Source organism: Sprattus sprattus, assembly GCF_963457725.1.
Source record: "Sprattus sprattus genome assembly, chromosome: 15".
NCBI classification, from domain to species: domain Eukaryota; kingdom Metazoa; phylum Chordata; class Actinopteri; order Clupeiformes; family Clupeidae; genus Sprattus; species Sprattus sprattus.
In genome coordinates this window covers 19323853-19340763 of record NC_137913.1, presented here as the reverse complement: position 1 = coordinate 19340763, position 16911 = coordinate 19323853, and the positions used below count along the sequence as shown (strand labels likewise).

At 47.4% G+C, this 16911-nt stretch overlaps 1 protein-coding gene across 1 annotated transcript in view; it reads right to left on the bottom strand.

Annotated features, from left to right (window-relative positions):
* LOC308376323 (uncharacterized protein) overlaps positions 1 to 16911 on the bottom strand; it is a gene marked incomplete at both ends in the record, with an annotated part of 41185 nt that overhangs the window by 11391 nt on the left and 12883 nt on the right. The gene's annotated exons all lie outside the window — the stretch shown is intronic.

The following is a 16911-nucleotide window of genomic DNA, read 5'->3' as shown; positions in this document are numbered from 1 at the left end:
TGCCATGACAAGCACGTACAGCTCTCCACAAAGAACAGAAAAGAAAAAGAGAAAAAAAGGCAAAAGAAACTCTCTTGTATTATTTTTAATGCGCACGCCATAAAATATTCCCCCCGTATTATTTCCACGAGCTTTCCATCCCTCTCATCTCTGTCTCACCTCATCTCTCTAGCTGTCGAGGAGGATGAAGACGTGGGTTGGAGACGGGCAGGAGAGAGAAATTAAGCACATTTTCATGTTTCAAGAGTTTCCTTGTGTGGCCTCCCTCTCCCTTCCTCTCTCTCTTTCTCTCTCTCCTCCCTTGTGCCCCCACCTCACCCCCACAATCCCTTTCTTCTGTTGCCAGCGACCCCCCTCACCTCACGGCGCATTAATACTCTCGTGGTAATAAATCACGGCTGACATGGCGCCCAACGCCGCCTTGATTAAAATCGTTTGTTTAAATCCGCATACTTTCCACTCCTGCCATAACTTTGTGACAGTCCTGACACAGAGAGCTGCGAAGTCACCCCCGCCAGTAATTGCCCCGACGTTGGATGTGCTGTCAAGTTCTCTTTTTGTTTATTTTCCTCTTTTTCGTCATCCTTTTTTCAAAAAAGAAAATCTTGTTTTTCCCCTGTGTTGCTTTCTCTCTCCTAATATTCCCCGTCTTCTTTCCATGTGAAAAGCACACATAGGACCGATGACATTCACTCTCTGCACAGTTACTCATTAAAAAACCGTCACGAATGTTCCTGCTGCTCTACCAGGGAGGAAAAAACGGCGCTGATGAATGGTACGAGCGCAGAAGTTGTTTGTAATCATGGAAGGACAAACACCAGATTGCCAGTGCGGCCTGGGCTGGCTGTGCACATAGCTGTGTGTTTCTGCTGAGGAACCATGGAGACTCTCTCTCTTTCCCTCTCTCTTTCTCTCCCCTTTTTGCACACTTTCCATTTTCCTTATATCTCCCTCTCCTTCTCTCTCTCTGTCTCTGTCTCTGTCTCTCTACCGCTTTCTCACTCTCTTTCTCTCTCTCTATCCTCTCCTCTCTCACCCTCTCTCCTCACTTCTCTTTGTCCATCTCTCACTGTCTCTCTCTTTCTCTCTCTCTCTCTCCTGGCGTGGCTGCTGGTTCTCCTCAGTGGCACCCCTCCTCCTCCTTCTCCTCCTCCCTTCTGGGTTCTGTGGCCTTGCCGTGGAGCCCCTCCGGGGGAATGGAAAGCAGATGGTCCCGCTGACGCTTGCTACAATCCAGGAGAGGAAACTTTTCATTCCCCGTCATCCATCATGGTGCAGAAGGCGGGAGGTGCAGGGTTCTGGAGATGGGGTGTTGTGGGGGTAGAAGCGAAGGAAAGGGAGAGTAATGGCTGACACTGGGCGTCTGGGCTTTCTCAAAATGCCAGCAAACGCCCCTCGTAGAAGGCAGGCACCATTCATGGCCGGTCCGATCACACACACACACACACACACAGGCTCACACACACTTACTCACTCACTCACTGTGGCTCTCTCTTTCTCCACACATATGTATACATACACATTAGAAAAGGGAAAAAATGTGGGTCTTGAGAAAATATTCAAGCTCATGCGCTTCATTAGTGGTTGCATTCTCTTCACCACTATGTACTACCTCTCTCTCTACATCCCTCCCTCCCTCCCTACATCTCTCTTTCTGCCTTCGTACCCTGTGAAAGAACTCACTCTACCTCTCTCTATACCTCCCTCCCTCCCTCCATACATCTCTCTTTCTGCCCTGGTACCCTGTGAAAGAACTCACTCTACCTCTCTCTCTACCTCCCTCCCTCCACCTCTCTTTCTGCCTTTCTTTCTTTGAGTCAGTATCTCATGGTAGGAGACTGAGATGCTAGCTGTTGTTCTTTCCCCACCTTCACTGTCTTTCCTCTCTTTTCACAGTGTGTGTGTGTACATATAGTGTGTGTGTATGTGTGTGTGTGCGTGCGTGCTCAGCGTCTCCATGTGTTTGTGGTGTCTACACTGCCGTGGTGGCCGACTGGCCTCTCATTCCTCCTGTGCATCACTCTTTCCCCCTCCTTTATGCCAGCAAGAAAGAGAGCGAGAGAGAGAGAGAAGTAGAGAGAGAGTGAAAGAGAGCAGTAGAGAGCGGGAGTGAGAAAGGGAGAGAGAGAGAGGGGAGGCGGTGGAGGGAGGGGGTATGGGAGAGCTTCAGTGAGTAATGTACCTGACAGCTGAGAATCATTAATCACTGTCACACTTGAAAAGGAGCAGGGAGAAGGGGGGTTGACACCTCACACACACACACACACACACACATACACACACACACACACACACACACACACACACACACACACACACACACACACACAGAGTCACAGAGGCAGTGGGCCCCGGAGGTCGACAGGCCTTCCTGTGCCGTGACGGGATGGGGCGCCCTGTTCACAGCGCCTCGTGTGTCTGCGCTGACACTAATGGGAGGCTCGGGGTGTTTGACTTCACACGGGGAGCCCACCGCACAGCAGGGGCCAGATTCATCACATGTCAGCGCGCCCACACTGGGGCCAGCATCAGACAAATAGGGGCTCTGACATACAATCTCACATACACACACACACACACACACACACACACACACACACACATACATACACACTCGACAAGCTGAGGTGTACACACATGTACAGTATTCATGCATGCATAAAGACACTAACACCTAAAAGGCAGACGTACACACATATTGAACATAGTTCTTTATATCTCTATGTAAGTTTATTTTTAAGACTGTCAGCGTTCATCCAAACACCATCATCAGTTGTAAAGGTGTGACCAAAAGAGTGGCGCAAGTACACACAACAAAGTCACATGATCACATCGCAGTCGACTCATCTACAGCAAAAGAAACACAGTTTTCAGGATCATGAGGGACATATCTTAGACAGAGAAGACAGCTGGTTTGAAACTGGCATCAAAGTGGCCATCTATGTCAAAGTGGAGTGGCCCTCATTAAACAGAGGAGGGGGCCAGTGACATCACCTGTCCACAGCCTACAAGGCTGTGTTAAAAACTGTACCTGAGCACTTTATGGACAAACCAGCATGCTCCACCTCACAAGTGGGAAGAGGGACACCACTGTAAGTTGCAGGAAATGGAGCTTCTCTGGGAATCACACTTCAGTGACATCTCAAGTAGTCATGTGACTTTAACATCTCATGCCATGTGCTGATCATGTTACTTATTTGTGTTACTTCCTGCTACCTCTTCACAACTGATGATGGTGTTTGGATGAACACCGAAACATCCTGTTTTTTCCCCTTTTATTAAACATTTTTAAACAAAGTGTTTTAGAGATTTTTGCCATACCTGTTCATAGACTTTCATGAATTTCACCTTACTTTATTCTCCCTAAATGACCTATACATTTACCTGTTATGTTTCATTTGTTGATCTATGATTGATTTTATTTATTGCTTAATGCACATCTTGATGTTGATGTGGTATGTGTTTTACTGTATGTACTGTTCCTTAAGATAATTGGCCTCTTCTGTACAGACAAGCCTTGATACACACACACACACACACACACGCACACATACACACACACACACACACTAGTAAAAAAGCAAAAAGTGATTTGAATATGATTACATTTTATTATTTTTGAACACAACAATATACACACACACAATATGTATATATATATTCTTCTGCAAACTTTTCTTGTACTTATCATTCAATTAACAGAGTTGTTTTCTTGTTTTATTACAACTTTAAGCAAGTCTACAGGGAGTTTGGCCTCATCACAAAGGACACCAATAGAGTAGCTCGATAGCAGCTAGCCATCTAGTTTAAATTACATTAGCGATGCTATTGAATGAATGACACCTGTTAAACTCACCTCAACATGTATTTTACAGTCATTTAAAGTAACACTATGCAACAATAGACACTATTTGAGGTACGGTTTTATAGGCAATTAGTTTGGCTACCATCCTCAAATTCATTTTGATAGCATATGGTCATGTGAAGGATAGATAAACCCCTGTATTTCCCACTAGCCATCCAGGATATGCCCTATGTAGTTCTGTATACCGGGCTGGAATACCCTGCAAAAATGGAAAAGAAGATTTCACAGCATGACATTGCCAGCTATACTGCCAAATGACACCAGTTAGTATGTTGGCAAGCTTCTATTAGTGTCAACTGGGCAATCGGTGGTGGCTTTTAGGTAGTGAGTTTGCTAGTTATGGAACAGAACGTTGTATAGCTTTTTTAACCCACCATGGACAATAGCAAAGTCAGTGCTGTAAACAGTGAAGTGAGCAACACTGTCATTATTTTTGACCCTTATGAGAAAGAGGTACACTTCTGGGGTGATGTGTGTTTTGTATGGGTTTTTTCTTTTTTGGAACACTGCCATGACACTGCAGGACACTAAACTGAACTGATGGACAATGAAAGAGACAGAGAGGTCGACTGCAAAGTCCGCCCACAGAGAAAATGTATAGGTCTACTTAGCACAAAGAGAGACCAATCAGGATACTCTGTCATTCTCTTGCTATGTCTATCACTCACTCTCTCTGTCTTTCACTCTCTCTCGCATTCTTGTTCGCTTGCTCTCTAAAAATCAATTTCCAGGATATTGTATATCATTTGTGGTCGTCAAGGAGCCGCTTTTCAAATGTGGCATACTCCTGGAACTTCCGGGAGAGGTGGGATGTTGGATAAAGCTTAGGCAGATGCACCAGAACACAACCCCAGAGACTCTACCCATAGAAGCCTCACTGACAGCTCCTCGTGACAGCTCCTCTTGTCCTCTCCACCTCCTCCACCACCTCCGCCTCCTGCCTGCCTGCCTGCCCTCACAAGAATCCGGGCCGGCCACCAGACAGGCCTCCCTGGCCTGGGCCCCCGCTGCACAGTGGAGGGCCTGGCGGTCCTGGCCACACTAAGGCTTTGACAGGTCACTGAGTAGAGCAGCTGGTCAGGGCGACAGCAGGAAGGGCAGCACTGACCCAGCCAGACCTGCCTGCCTGCCTGCTGGGGGCCCACAAGCCTACATGGGGAGTAGAGGCAGAGGGTGATGTGAGTCAGAGTGTGTATGTGTGTGTGTGTGTGTGTGTGTGTGTGTGTGTGTGTGTGTGTGTGTGTGTGTGTGTGTGTACAGTATATCCATTTGCTCTGTGAATATGTAAGTTTTTGAGAGAGGGAGAGAAAGAGAGAGAGAGAGAAGAAAGAGAGAGAGTTTGTCTTGGGAAGAGGACAGTGTGTAGACTGTGCGGTCGTAATCTGGAAATACCGTAAGCCACATATTATTAGCCAGTTTACATAAACAAATGCATTTGCTGAATTCACACTTTTTCACCAGGCCACAGCTAGAAATGACACGGGCCCGACACAAAACAGGCCTGTCAACCGTTTGCTTCCAGCAACACCAATCGGTAAGAAAATGCTCCCTCTTTAGCACCGACATGTCTGTTGGGTAAGGTTTTCCATGTTCTGTGTTTGGCCCTGCTGTCGGCCTCTGACTGGCTGGCTGGCTGACTAGCTGGCTTATGGGAGACGTGTGGATGGGGCTAATTTAGCTTAACGAGGGAGACGCGGAGTGGCGAGAGGCTAGCAAAGCCGCAGCGAGGTGTGGGTGGTCTGTGGCCAGGGGTGGGACGTCCAGCCCTCCATACACACAGACACACATACACACATAGACACACACTTCTCAATTACAGCGGGTTCAGGCCGCACTGGCGTGCCTATTATTATCACGGCTATATATGCCCTACTTCGCTTTACAGCTGGACAAATTGCCACCGAGAGAGAAACACGTGTTCAGGGAAGTTCATGGGATTTCTGGCGCTCCTCTCTTGTGGTTGGGTGTCAGTTCAGGGCAAATATACAACACAGAATTTCTTGTAGGCATTTTCAAAGCTTCTGTGTACCACATAAAGAAATGAGTATATGTTCAACCATTTTCTTTAGACAAACTTAGATTTTTGAGTGGAGTATTTCTTAGGATGTCTTACCACATTCCATGTTTTGAAATTAGATTTTAATAAAATGTTTTATATATCTGTACAATAAAATGAACACATTTTGCTTGTCCAGGACATCATAAGATCAACAATCTGTCATTCACTGATAAACTGAAAGACATTGGTGGATGTGACATGGTATGTAGGTGTGTTTAATGATTCTGCCATCAGTGAGAGTACACCAAAGCTTGAATCGCTACTTGTATTCCCCTCATAATGACTAAGCCAAAACTAATTTTCTTTGCATTTTTTGCAGTTTGTATTAAAAAAAGGAAATAGTGAAATATCACATTGACATAAGTATTCAGACCCTTTGCTATGATACTTGAAATTTCACGGTATTGAGATCTTATGGTGGTCCACCTGTGGTCGAATGGATTGGACATGATTTGGAAAGGCACATTACTATGGTCTCATAGCTGCAACGCTTATCAGAGCAAAAATCAAGCCATGAGGTCAAAGGTACATAAAAAATGAGCTACATTGAGGACGACAGTGACTTTCATAATTCTTAAATAGAAGAAATGTAGTGAAATTGAGCAATTGGGGGAGAAGAGGCTTGGTAAGAGAGATAACCAAAAACACAATGGCGATTCTGGCTGAGATTCTGTGTGGAGATGGAAGAAAAACTTCCAGAAGGACAACCATCACTGCAACACTCCACTGATCTGAGTGGCCAGTCTCTCCTCAGTGAAAGACACAGGAAAGCCCTCTTGGAGTGTGCAAAAAAGCACCTAAAGGACTCACTAAGTGACAAACAAGATTTACTGGTCTGAAAAAAACAAGATTAAACTGTTTAGCCTCAATTCTAAGCGTCATATATGGAGGAAACCAGGCTTCACTCATCACCTGCACAACACCATACCACCATATGGTGTAGCATGGTGGTGGCAGCATCATGCTCTGGGGTGATTTTCAGCATCAGGGACTGGGCAACTGGTCAGGGGATCTGCAGGGAAGAATGGCAGAAAACACCCAAATGAAAACCCTTGTCACTTCATACCCAAGAAGACTTGAGGCTGTAATAGTTGCCAAAGGTGCTACAACGAAGTACTGCGAAAAGCCGGGGTCTCAAACTCAAATGACCCGGGGGCCGATAAGCGGCCAGTCTGGTCATTGGGGTCCGGATTTTACAGTTAACGTTGGGGTGGCCCATTTAAATCAATTGAACTTTTTTTTAGTTTTTTTTAAATCAATCGAACTTGGCAGGCCGGATAAATTCGTTTGGGGGGGGTGGGGGCCGTAATTGGCCCCCAGGCCTGAGTTTGATACCCCTGGCGTAAAGGGTCCTAACAGGGCGTTTCAAATGTGATATTTCAGTTTTTTCCTTTTCTGCTAAGTTAAGAAATTCTAAAATCCTGGTTTAGCGTTTGTCATTATGGGGTATTGAGTGGAGATTGAAGAAGGAAAATTTAAAACAATAATACAGTATAAATCTACAACAGGCTACAACATCAAAACAGCAACAGCAAAATATGAAAAAAGGGAAGGGCTTTTAATCATTTCTGAATGCACTGTAGATGCACAGATTTGCTGTAAACATGATGTTCCTCTAAAAGGTGCACACATGTTCTGTTGCTCTTTTTGCACCTCTCCAGAGGACGGCAAGGCAGATGACAGCATAGGGACAACACAGACGATAGCTAATTATGCAACAGATGGGTTGAAAGTCACACGGCTAACTCAAACTGTATGGTAATGTAGTTGCTATGCCTTCACTGACAATATAGTTTTGAAAATACTGGATTTACCCTGAACATCACAGATGTGAAAACAATATGTCTCCCAAATCACCATCTCATGGATCATTTGAACAAATAAGATGACACAAAACATCACACAGTCATGGCCTTTTGGCACAGTAGTTGAGGTTGATTAAATGTCATGGCCTAAATGTCATCTATTATTATACTGACACAATGCAAACATTTAATGTACAATAAGTCTGCTTCAATAATGTAATTTTCCAGATAAATACACATGACTATAAAAGTACATGAAGGTTATAGCAAATGATAGCACTACAGGGCACTCACTGTTACTGCTGCCCGAGGAAAACCCATTGGCATCATGAATCCCCACCGATACACATCTCCCATTGTATGAGATAAGAGGATATGAGCAGAAACACACTCACACAGTGCCAGCACGCCAAAGAGGAGCTCACTGTGGTAGAGGTCAAGGGTCAGAGTATACAAACACTGTGCGCAGTCCGCCCTGTGTCGTTGCCCTTCCCGTGCCTTGGCAAACGCCCACTGACGGGGGCTCAGGTTCCCATTACAGCACCACGGCCAATTACAGGGCTTATCGGCGAGTGCGAATAATGAGGTTACACTGTGAGCAAATTCTATCATGTCAGGGTAATGAGATTTGGGCCGCTCCGCGCCGTTCAGGGGTCGAGGACAGATGCGCCGCTCACCACTCTCCGCGCGTTATCTGCTCCGCGTCGCTCCGGCTGACATTCAGGGAAATTGCATTCTAGCGCAGGACGCTGCAGAGGCTCTTGGCAGTATGTCTCTCCCTCTCTCCCTCTCTCTCTCTCTCGCACTGTCTCTCCATCTGTCTCTCTCTCATTCTCTTAGTCACACATACACACATACCTCTCTCTCTCTCTCTCTCTCACACACACACACACTCACTTTCTTCTCCCTCCATGCATTACCCTCCCTGACAGGCTTTTTGATTTATGACTCCAATTCCCTGGGCCAGAGACGGCCAGCACTCATAACTGAATATATGTATTTGATTTTTTTTTCTTCTCCTCTTCTCTCCTCCCCTCTTCTACCTCCCTTGTCTGTACTTTTCTGTTTTTATGCTCTCTCGCCAGTGCGGTGATTGATTATCCTATCCATGCTGTCTGCTGTGGTTTTGATGCTTTTGAAATGTAATCTCTCGCAACAGCAGACAAAGGGAGCTCCTCGCACTGGGAGAGAGAGGAAGAGAGAGCATTGGAGTGTCATGAGCTGAAACAAAGTGTTTGGGGATCACACAAAGGTGTGCTACTGCTCAGAGAATGCAGGTTATGTGTGTGTGTGTGTGTGTGTGTCTGTGTGAGGAAATGTGTGTATACTCTTGTCATACTGTACGCATATCGTCAGGATAGCAGTGGTGTATGATGTAACTCTCTGCAGGTTCTGTGAGTGTGTGTGTGTGTGTGTGTCTGAGAGAGAGACAGAGAAAGTATATGTGTGTGTGTGTGTGTGTGCATTTAAACACATTTTTTTGTTTTTATGTGTGCCTGCCAACGCACAGTAAGTATCCTTAACACACTCGTAGACAACACTGCCAGTGTCGCAGGCACACTCATTAATTACAACGGATGGATCTGACTGCAGCGGGCAGGTCCCAATAAATTACCGCAAGTGGCAGCCCTTGTGTAGCCTACCTTCTGCCTTGACACCTACATTAAATACCAACTTCATCACTTTAAGGGTAAGAATGGAGGGGGAGGAGGAGGGAAGAGGGGGGGGGGGACTGAAAGAACACACTCACACACACACAGACACACAGACACACACACACACACACACACACACACACACACACACACACACACACACACACACTTCTCTTCTCTCACTTTGCCCCCACAGGCACTGATTTGCTGACACACTGCATTCAGTGCCAGCCATGGTGGTTGGCTGCGGCACTGCTCCTCCCACCGGACTTTGTCTTGGTCGGATGATGAATTACCGGCCCCGCGAGGAGGAGCGTCTCCACTGGTGGAGGAACTCATTTAAAGGGTGGCCTGTGAATGGATGTCACCGCTATTCTGAGGTATTCTGTATGTGTGTTTGTGTCTAGAAGTGCAGGTGTATGTACATCTATCTGTTGACAAATCAATGCCTACTTTTTCTATTTTGCTCTCTGTCTGTCAAGTTATCGATCATGAGGCCACGCTTGTCAGTAATTGACAGACTGGGACTAATGCCCCTCTGGGGTCCGGGGCGGTGATAGGCAAGAGGGGGTTGGTGGGACTGGGACTTCACAAGAAACAGACAACCACTGCAGTTACAGCCCGACGTTCAATTATATCTGAGGCGCCAGGTCAGATGCAAAAACACATTCATAAACAACAGAACAGGGCCCTCGGAAACAAGCCAGTGGTCTTGTAAAGCACGTAAACACAGCAGAAATGAGTGAATCCGTGTGTTTATGTGTGTGTTGTTTTATGTTATTGACTAAAAACAGTCACAGGGGTGTGTTGCGGATGACTAACGGAGTCCTTGGCGAGTGCAGACTGGGAACAGATGTGACTGTGTCCGTCCCCACTCGTCTGGCTGCGTAAATGATGGCTCGGTAATCACAGGCCGTGGCTGTGTCTCTTCATTTATGGCCTGACAGCTCGTCTCTCTCATTACCTCCCCGACAACCAGCGCCGAGCCCAGGCCGCAAATTAAATGGGAGGTAAGGGGGGGGGGGGGGGGGGGGGGGGATGGAGCACCGGGGACCTCTGAGCCCCGCGGCTGCTCAGTGGCCAGAGGTGGCCGCAGAGATGCCTGTGGTGTGGCGGTGATTTTCCGTCACATTTCAGCGCCGATCCCACTCATCTCTCACTCCAAGCTTTCCCATGAGCCTTAAGCCACAGCCAGAGGGGGACGTAACAACACACACCCAGCTGTAAGAAAATGTTCAAACGGGTTATCCACCCTTTCAGAGGCGGGGCCCACTGCTGGGACAAACAGAAACGTCTAAAATCCTTGGGAGATTTTGAACTGTAAACCAGCACAGACCACCACTGAGACTACGCTCACTGAGGAGAAATAGTGGTATGAGGGAAAAGAAACTGAATACGTTAAAGTCGAGGAGTTTATACGAGGCAAAATAAGAAGGAGCCACAGTTTGATAACCCTCCCGCTAGGAGGCTGGTTGATGCGTGACGGAGGAGGAGGAGAGTGGAGGCAGATCCACTTACGGAGCAGAAACACAAGCCCGGGCGCACCGCATTAAACCTCTCCACCCGTAACTCCATCCTTTTAACGGCCTGGACCCCTGTGTGGGGAACGTCTGAGCCCCTAAAAAGCCCAGGCTGTGATGTAGAGCGCGGAGCCATGTTGATTGGCAACAAGGCTGCCTCCTTAAACTTTTTATGGACACACTGAAAGCCTACAGGCCTGTTTGTGAACCTGGTCACCCTCTTTCTTCATGTTTCTCTCCTTTCCTCTCTCTTCTCTCTCTCTCTCTCTCTCTCTCTCTCTCTCTCTCTCTCTCTCTCTCTCTCTTTCCCTCCACCCCCAGAGGGTGATCTGAGCCAGTGTATCCCAGCCATATCAACACTGCCAACGAGGTGAGAACAGACAGGGTTCCGCTTTCATCTCGCTGCCTGGCCCCTATAAAAAGCGTGTTGGGGCCCCCTGCAGTCCCTGAGCCCAGTCAATTAGGGGCGTCCCACGGCAGCCCTCCGACGCACACAGGACCATGTCTGCCATTGATTTGCTGCTGTGTGAGCTTGCGCCTGCCTATCCATGAGGCCGGACACGGCAAAGTGTTTCATTTTATCCTCACTCTGCCTCAACCAGGCATCACAGATGGGCTGAGTGTGTCGGCTGGGAGGAAGCCAAATTGCCAACAGCATTAGCCACTAGCTGTGTTGCTTTAGCACTCCAACGTCATTAGCTACTATCTGTGTTGCCATAGCCCTCCCTCTGAAGGTTTCAGAACGTTACGTTTAAGTACAACACCTTTAAGTACCCCGCTCGCTGCTACTCCATTTGCTTCCTGCAGACTGCTGATGCCCTGTGCCTGGCCCAGGTATTGAACATGCAGCGTGTGTGCATGAGTGGCTGGTCGTTGGGCTGATGTTGGTCATTAGGAGGGGTATTTGACACCAACCTCTCTCGTCCCTCCCTACCTGACTGGCTGGGGCTGGCGCGGGTCCGCTGGACAGCTGTATTGATAGGGTAATCTCAGCCTGATGAATGACCCAATAATCAGGTGGAAGCAGAAATAAATCAGCCGCCGGTCGATGCAGACCAGCGCAGCAGAGCCACCGCAAGATCATTACCCTGATGTAGTGGATCCTCCATTAGTTAGCTCAAGCCATGAGGACAGGGGAAGGAGGTGGGTAGAGAAAGAAAGAGAGAAATGGAGAGAGAAAGAGAGGAGGGAAGAAGACAGAAAGGTGGAAAGTAGGTAAGACAGAAGGTAAACAACCAAAAAAGGAAAGGATAGAAAAAGAGAGAGAATGTTTAGAATAGGAGACGTACCTGGACATATCCACCTTCTACAATGTCCTGCTGCTGACTTATGAAGTCAGTGTTATGACAAGCAAGTTATGACTATGAGGTTATTCCTTTCCCAGCCAAAGTGACCTTGATAATCTTTGTTAGGGTGGTTAGTTAACCAGGAACACCTAGATGTCCAGTAGGCTCCGTCTGTGCCTTTTTTAACACACACACTGTGCACCACCCTCATTGGCATCCCCACAGTCCTCGAGTGCAAACAGTCTGTTCTCATTTACACATACATACGTAGAAAAAAGCAGGGCACAGATGAAGGACGTGACATTAAAAAAAACTAAAGGAAGAGAAAGAGCCACATTCAGAAAACAAAGAATGAAAAAGGGGTGTGGGAGAGAGAGGAAGACAGAGAGACATAGACAGATAGAGCAGGAAAGTGTAAGAGAGAGCGAGAGAGAGAGAGAGAGAGAGAGAGAGAATGTGCCCGCTGAGGATGAGCAGGCTTAGCTGGGCCGTGCTGAATGTAATCAGCTGTAGGTAGTGTGTCTCAGGGCGACTGATTTATGGGGGCTGTCCAGCCTGCACTGGTACTTTGTCTCCTCCAGCATGGAGGATGAATGGCCCTCTGTCAGCTCCAGCTGAACATGCTCGCATGCTCACACACACACACACACACACACACACACACACACACACACACACAATCTTTCTCATGCGCATACTCCCTCACACAAACACATATTTTCACTCGCTCTGAACCTTTCTCTCACTCACACACACACAAACACATACTTTCAATCTCTCAGTCTCTGTTACACACATACAAACACACTTATACACGCATACCATTTTTCTAAGCCCTAACCCCAACACACACTTTAGCTCTCTATCTATTCTCAGTTTTCTTTCCCCCGGTCAAACCTAGTAATGTTTGTAAAACATCCCATCCTTTCTTCCTGAAAGATGTCTTAAAGGCTAACCCAGACACATACACACACACACACACACACACACACACACACACACACACACACACACACACACACACACACACACACACACACACACACACACACACACACACACACGTGAACCCAAAGCAAAAAGCCTTTTCTTATCTTTTTAAAAGTAAAGTCATCTGAGGCCAGGTAAACAGGTCACAACTCATCTCTCTCGCTCTCTCTTTCTCTCTATCGCTCTTTCTCTCGTTTTCTTCCCTTAACTGACATAGTGAAAATGCTAGTGGTTGAATCCCACACTTTAATCATTAGACCTAATCTACTCCATCAGCACCGTGTCTGCTGCTATTTCCTGCACTTCCACTGGAATGCTCAGCTGTGGCGGCCAATCAGCTGCTCTTATTAATGACCCGCTTCCTGGCCAGGCCATTGAGAGGCTCCTGTCATTTCGGTGACCTCCTGGTGAACCTCAGCCACGCAGACTACAAAGCCTCCTCCCCAGGCTCTCTTTCTAATCCGAGACGGCCCGGTTTGAGCGTAGCCCTTCAAATGAAAACTATCCCACGTCATTCTCTCCACCCTCCATCCCTCCCTTCTTTTCCTATCCTCCCCCTTCTCAGCAGTAGTTTTTCTTCTCCTCTGATGAGGAACTGTGACCTGCTCTTGCCCTTCTGCCCTGACTCATTAGGCTTCTTATCTTATTAAAGGAACTGTCAGGAAAGGGGCCTTATGTTGTTGTGTGGATGTGCTGTGTTTGAATGTTTGTTACGCACTGTGTTTGTATGTGTGTGTGTGTGTGTGTGTGTGTGTGTGTGTGTGTGTGTGTGTGTGTGTGTGTGTGTGTGTGTGTGTGTGTGTGTGTGTGTGTGTGTGTGTGTGTGTGTGTGTGTGTGAGAGAGAGTGTGAACGAGAGAGGGAGAGATGCATTAAGTGTGTGTGAGATCTCAAACTTGTCAGTGGGAGATGGTTGTTTGTGTATGCATAAAGTGTAGAGCGTCTGTGTGTGTGTGTGTGTGTGTGTGTGTGTGTGTGTGTGTGTCTGCGCATCTGTGTGTGTCTCTAAGATGTCTGAGTGTTTGCGCGCACTTGTGTTTCACAGGGTGTACACTTAAGCGCCCTGCTGAGAGGATGCCATTATGTGTAATGAATGCTTATAGGGCGAAGCAGATGGTGCGTTAATGGTGTAAAATATGATCTGCAGGCTCACAATATGCTCGCACGCTTGTGTTTATGGCCAACATATTGCACAGAGGGAATAAATCAGCGCCCCGTCTCTGACAGCAGCCCAGGTTGCAAACAGATTAGAGTGGGGGGAGAGAGACCACAACCGCCAAAATGAGCAGGCTGATTTGAAAACTTATCCTGTCACGGGCTCGTCAGCATCATTCACACGCGAGGGGTTATTTGATGAATCTGACTGGCTAATGAAGTATGTGTCGCTTTGATACAGGGATCTGAAGACAGAGGACAGCCTCAATGTGAGCCGTGTCCAGCTGCCGTGCAGACTGAAACCTCAAGGAAAGGAAGAGACAGACAGGAAGACACACACACATACTCTATTTTTCTCTCAGTCTGTCCTTTAAGGATACACTGACTCTCCCACTGACAGATATATTTTTACACTCTTACACTTTCCAGCTGTCTCTCTTCCGCTCTCTCTCTCTCTCTCTCTTTCTCTCTCTCACACACACACACACATACACACAGACACACAGACACACACAAACAGACACACACAGAGAGAGCCCCCCTGCCTGTCCCCCAGGCCAAGCCCCAGGTGATGAACGACGACAGCACCGGCACTTAAGGGTGTGAGTGGGAGGGGCGGTCATCAGCATACCACAGGAGTGACCGCCGTTTATCTGTCTCCCTCTGACATGCTCTCCTCCCCTCTCACCTCACACACTACCACCCACACACTCTCTGTGACACACACACACACACACTCTTTGACTCTCACACACACACTCACATAAACTGACAAACACATGTGCGCGAACACACACACACACTACACACACTCACCCACACATTACACACCCTCCCGCTCTCCCATACTTACACACACAGACCCATCTCCCAGCCTGTGGTCTGTCAGCCAGAGCAGCAGAGACAGATGGTCGGAGCTCCTCCGGTGATGACCTCACTAACCTGGCCACAGTAGCCATGTCCAAGAGAGGATTTTTCTGGAAAGGGCGTCTTGGTCTTGTCCAGGAATGGTAAATGTTTATCCGCACCTGATCCGGTGTTCCAAGCTTACTTTGAGGTTTTAGATTGGAGGGGACTGTGTTGAAATTGGTGAAGATCCAATGAATCACAGCACAGAGTCATGAACTACAGTGCCACACAGGCCTGTTTTGAACATATGGTCTCTGTGTTCTTAGTAGTGACAGGTTATTTTCTTTAGGTCAGCTTGACACTCTCCCTTTTTCCTCATCTACAAGAAAGAAGGAAAACTTAACTTCCTGTGAGGAATGACACATTTGACCCAGTCCTTGACAAAACTCTGAAGAAGATATAAGACACACAATGATGTCAGCCGTATATTTAAAGAGCCAGAGAAAGAAAGAGAGGTGGGGGAGATGCAAGGTGGGAGGTGGAGGAAGTAGACTGAGAGGAAGACAGGGTCATCATACAGACTGCCTCATGCTCCGCCAGACTTCCTGGGGATAATTTGTGATTGTTTGTATCAAAGTTAAAAGATTATTTTACAGCCCACCTTAGCAACAGCGCGCTCTGTTTACAAAGAACAGTAACAAAATCCACCGTAGCACAAACTATCCTTTGATGGATGTTGACCGTGACCAGACAGGCCTGCGTTTCGTCAGAAAACAAGTCGACAGTGAAAATGTTCAGACACACACACATTCACACACACACACACACACACACACACACACACACACACACACACACACACACACACACACACACACACACACACACAGACACACACACACACAGACACACACATTTGCAATCTGGAGTGGACAGCCACGCACCACTTTACTGTGCAATCATCAAAGGATCGTTAAATCACAAGTGACTGCCAATAAAGAGAGGAAATTGTGGCCAGAATTGCAATGTTTGCATGATAAGGTTGGAGGCAGAAGGGCTTGCAGGGTGAGGGAAGATTTATGCAGCATTTACTGAGGAGCTGGATCGTAAAGCGTAATTACAGGAGGAGTCTACACACTCTCTCTCTCTCACACACACACACACACACTCAAACACCGCACAAATCCTGCGCCTAGCTAGCCGGCTCATCAGGGGCCTACTCATCTATCCGCAGCCTCTCCCACATTCTTCCACACTGCACCCCCAACCCCATCCCTCCCTCCTTTTCTCCTCATTCCATCCTCCTCCTCTTCTTCTCTCCTAGTGAGGGACACCAAACAAATAAATCAACAGGCCCAGCTACGAGCGACAAAACAAAGCAATTATAACATACTGCACCCAACACGGTTTCTACCCGGCGTGGGATGAGATGTTCAAGGGTCCCACAAAAGATCAGAGGAAGACAACACACACACACACACACACACACACACACACACACACACACACACACACACACACACACACACACACACACACACACACACACACACAGGCAATCCTGTGGAGGGGACCATAAATCTCCCAAGAACAGCCAAACAATACTGGTTAGAGTACACAAATGTGAAACTCAAGGGCCTTCTGCAGAGCAGAAGCAGGGTGGTAAAAGCATCTGAGCTGAATCTGCACAGTGTCTGAAGGGCTTTGCCTCGCTCTGTGTGTTGGACA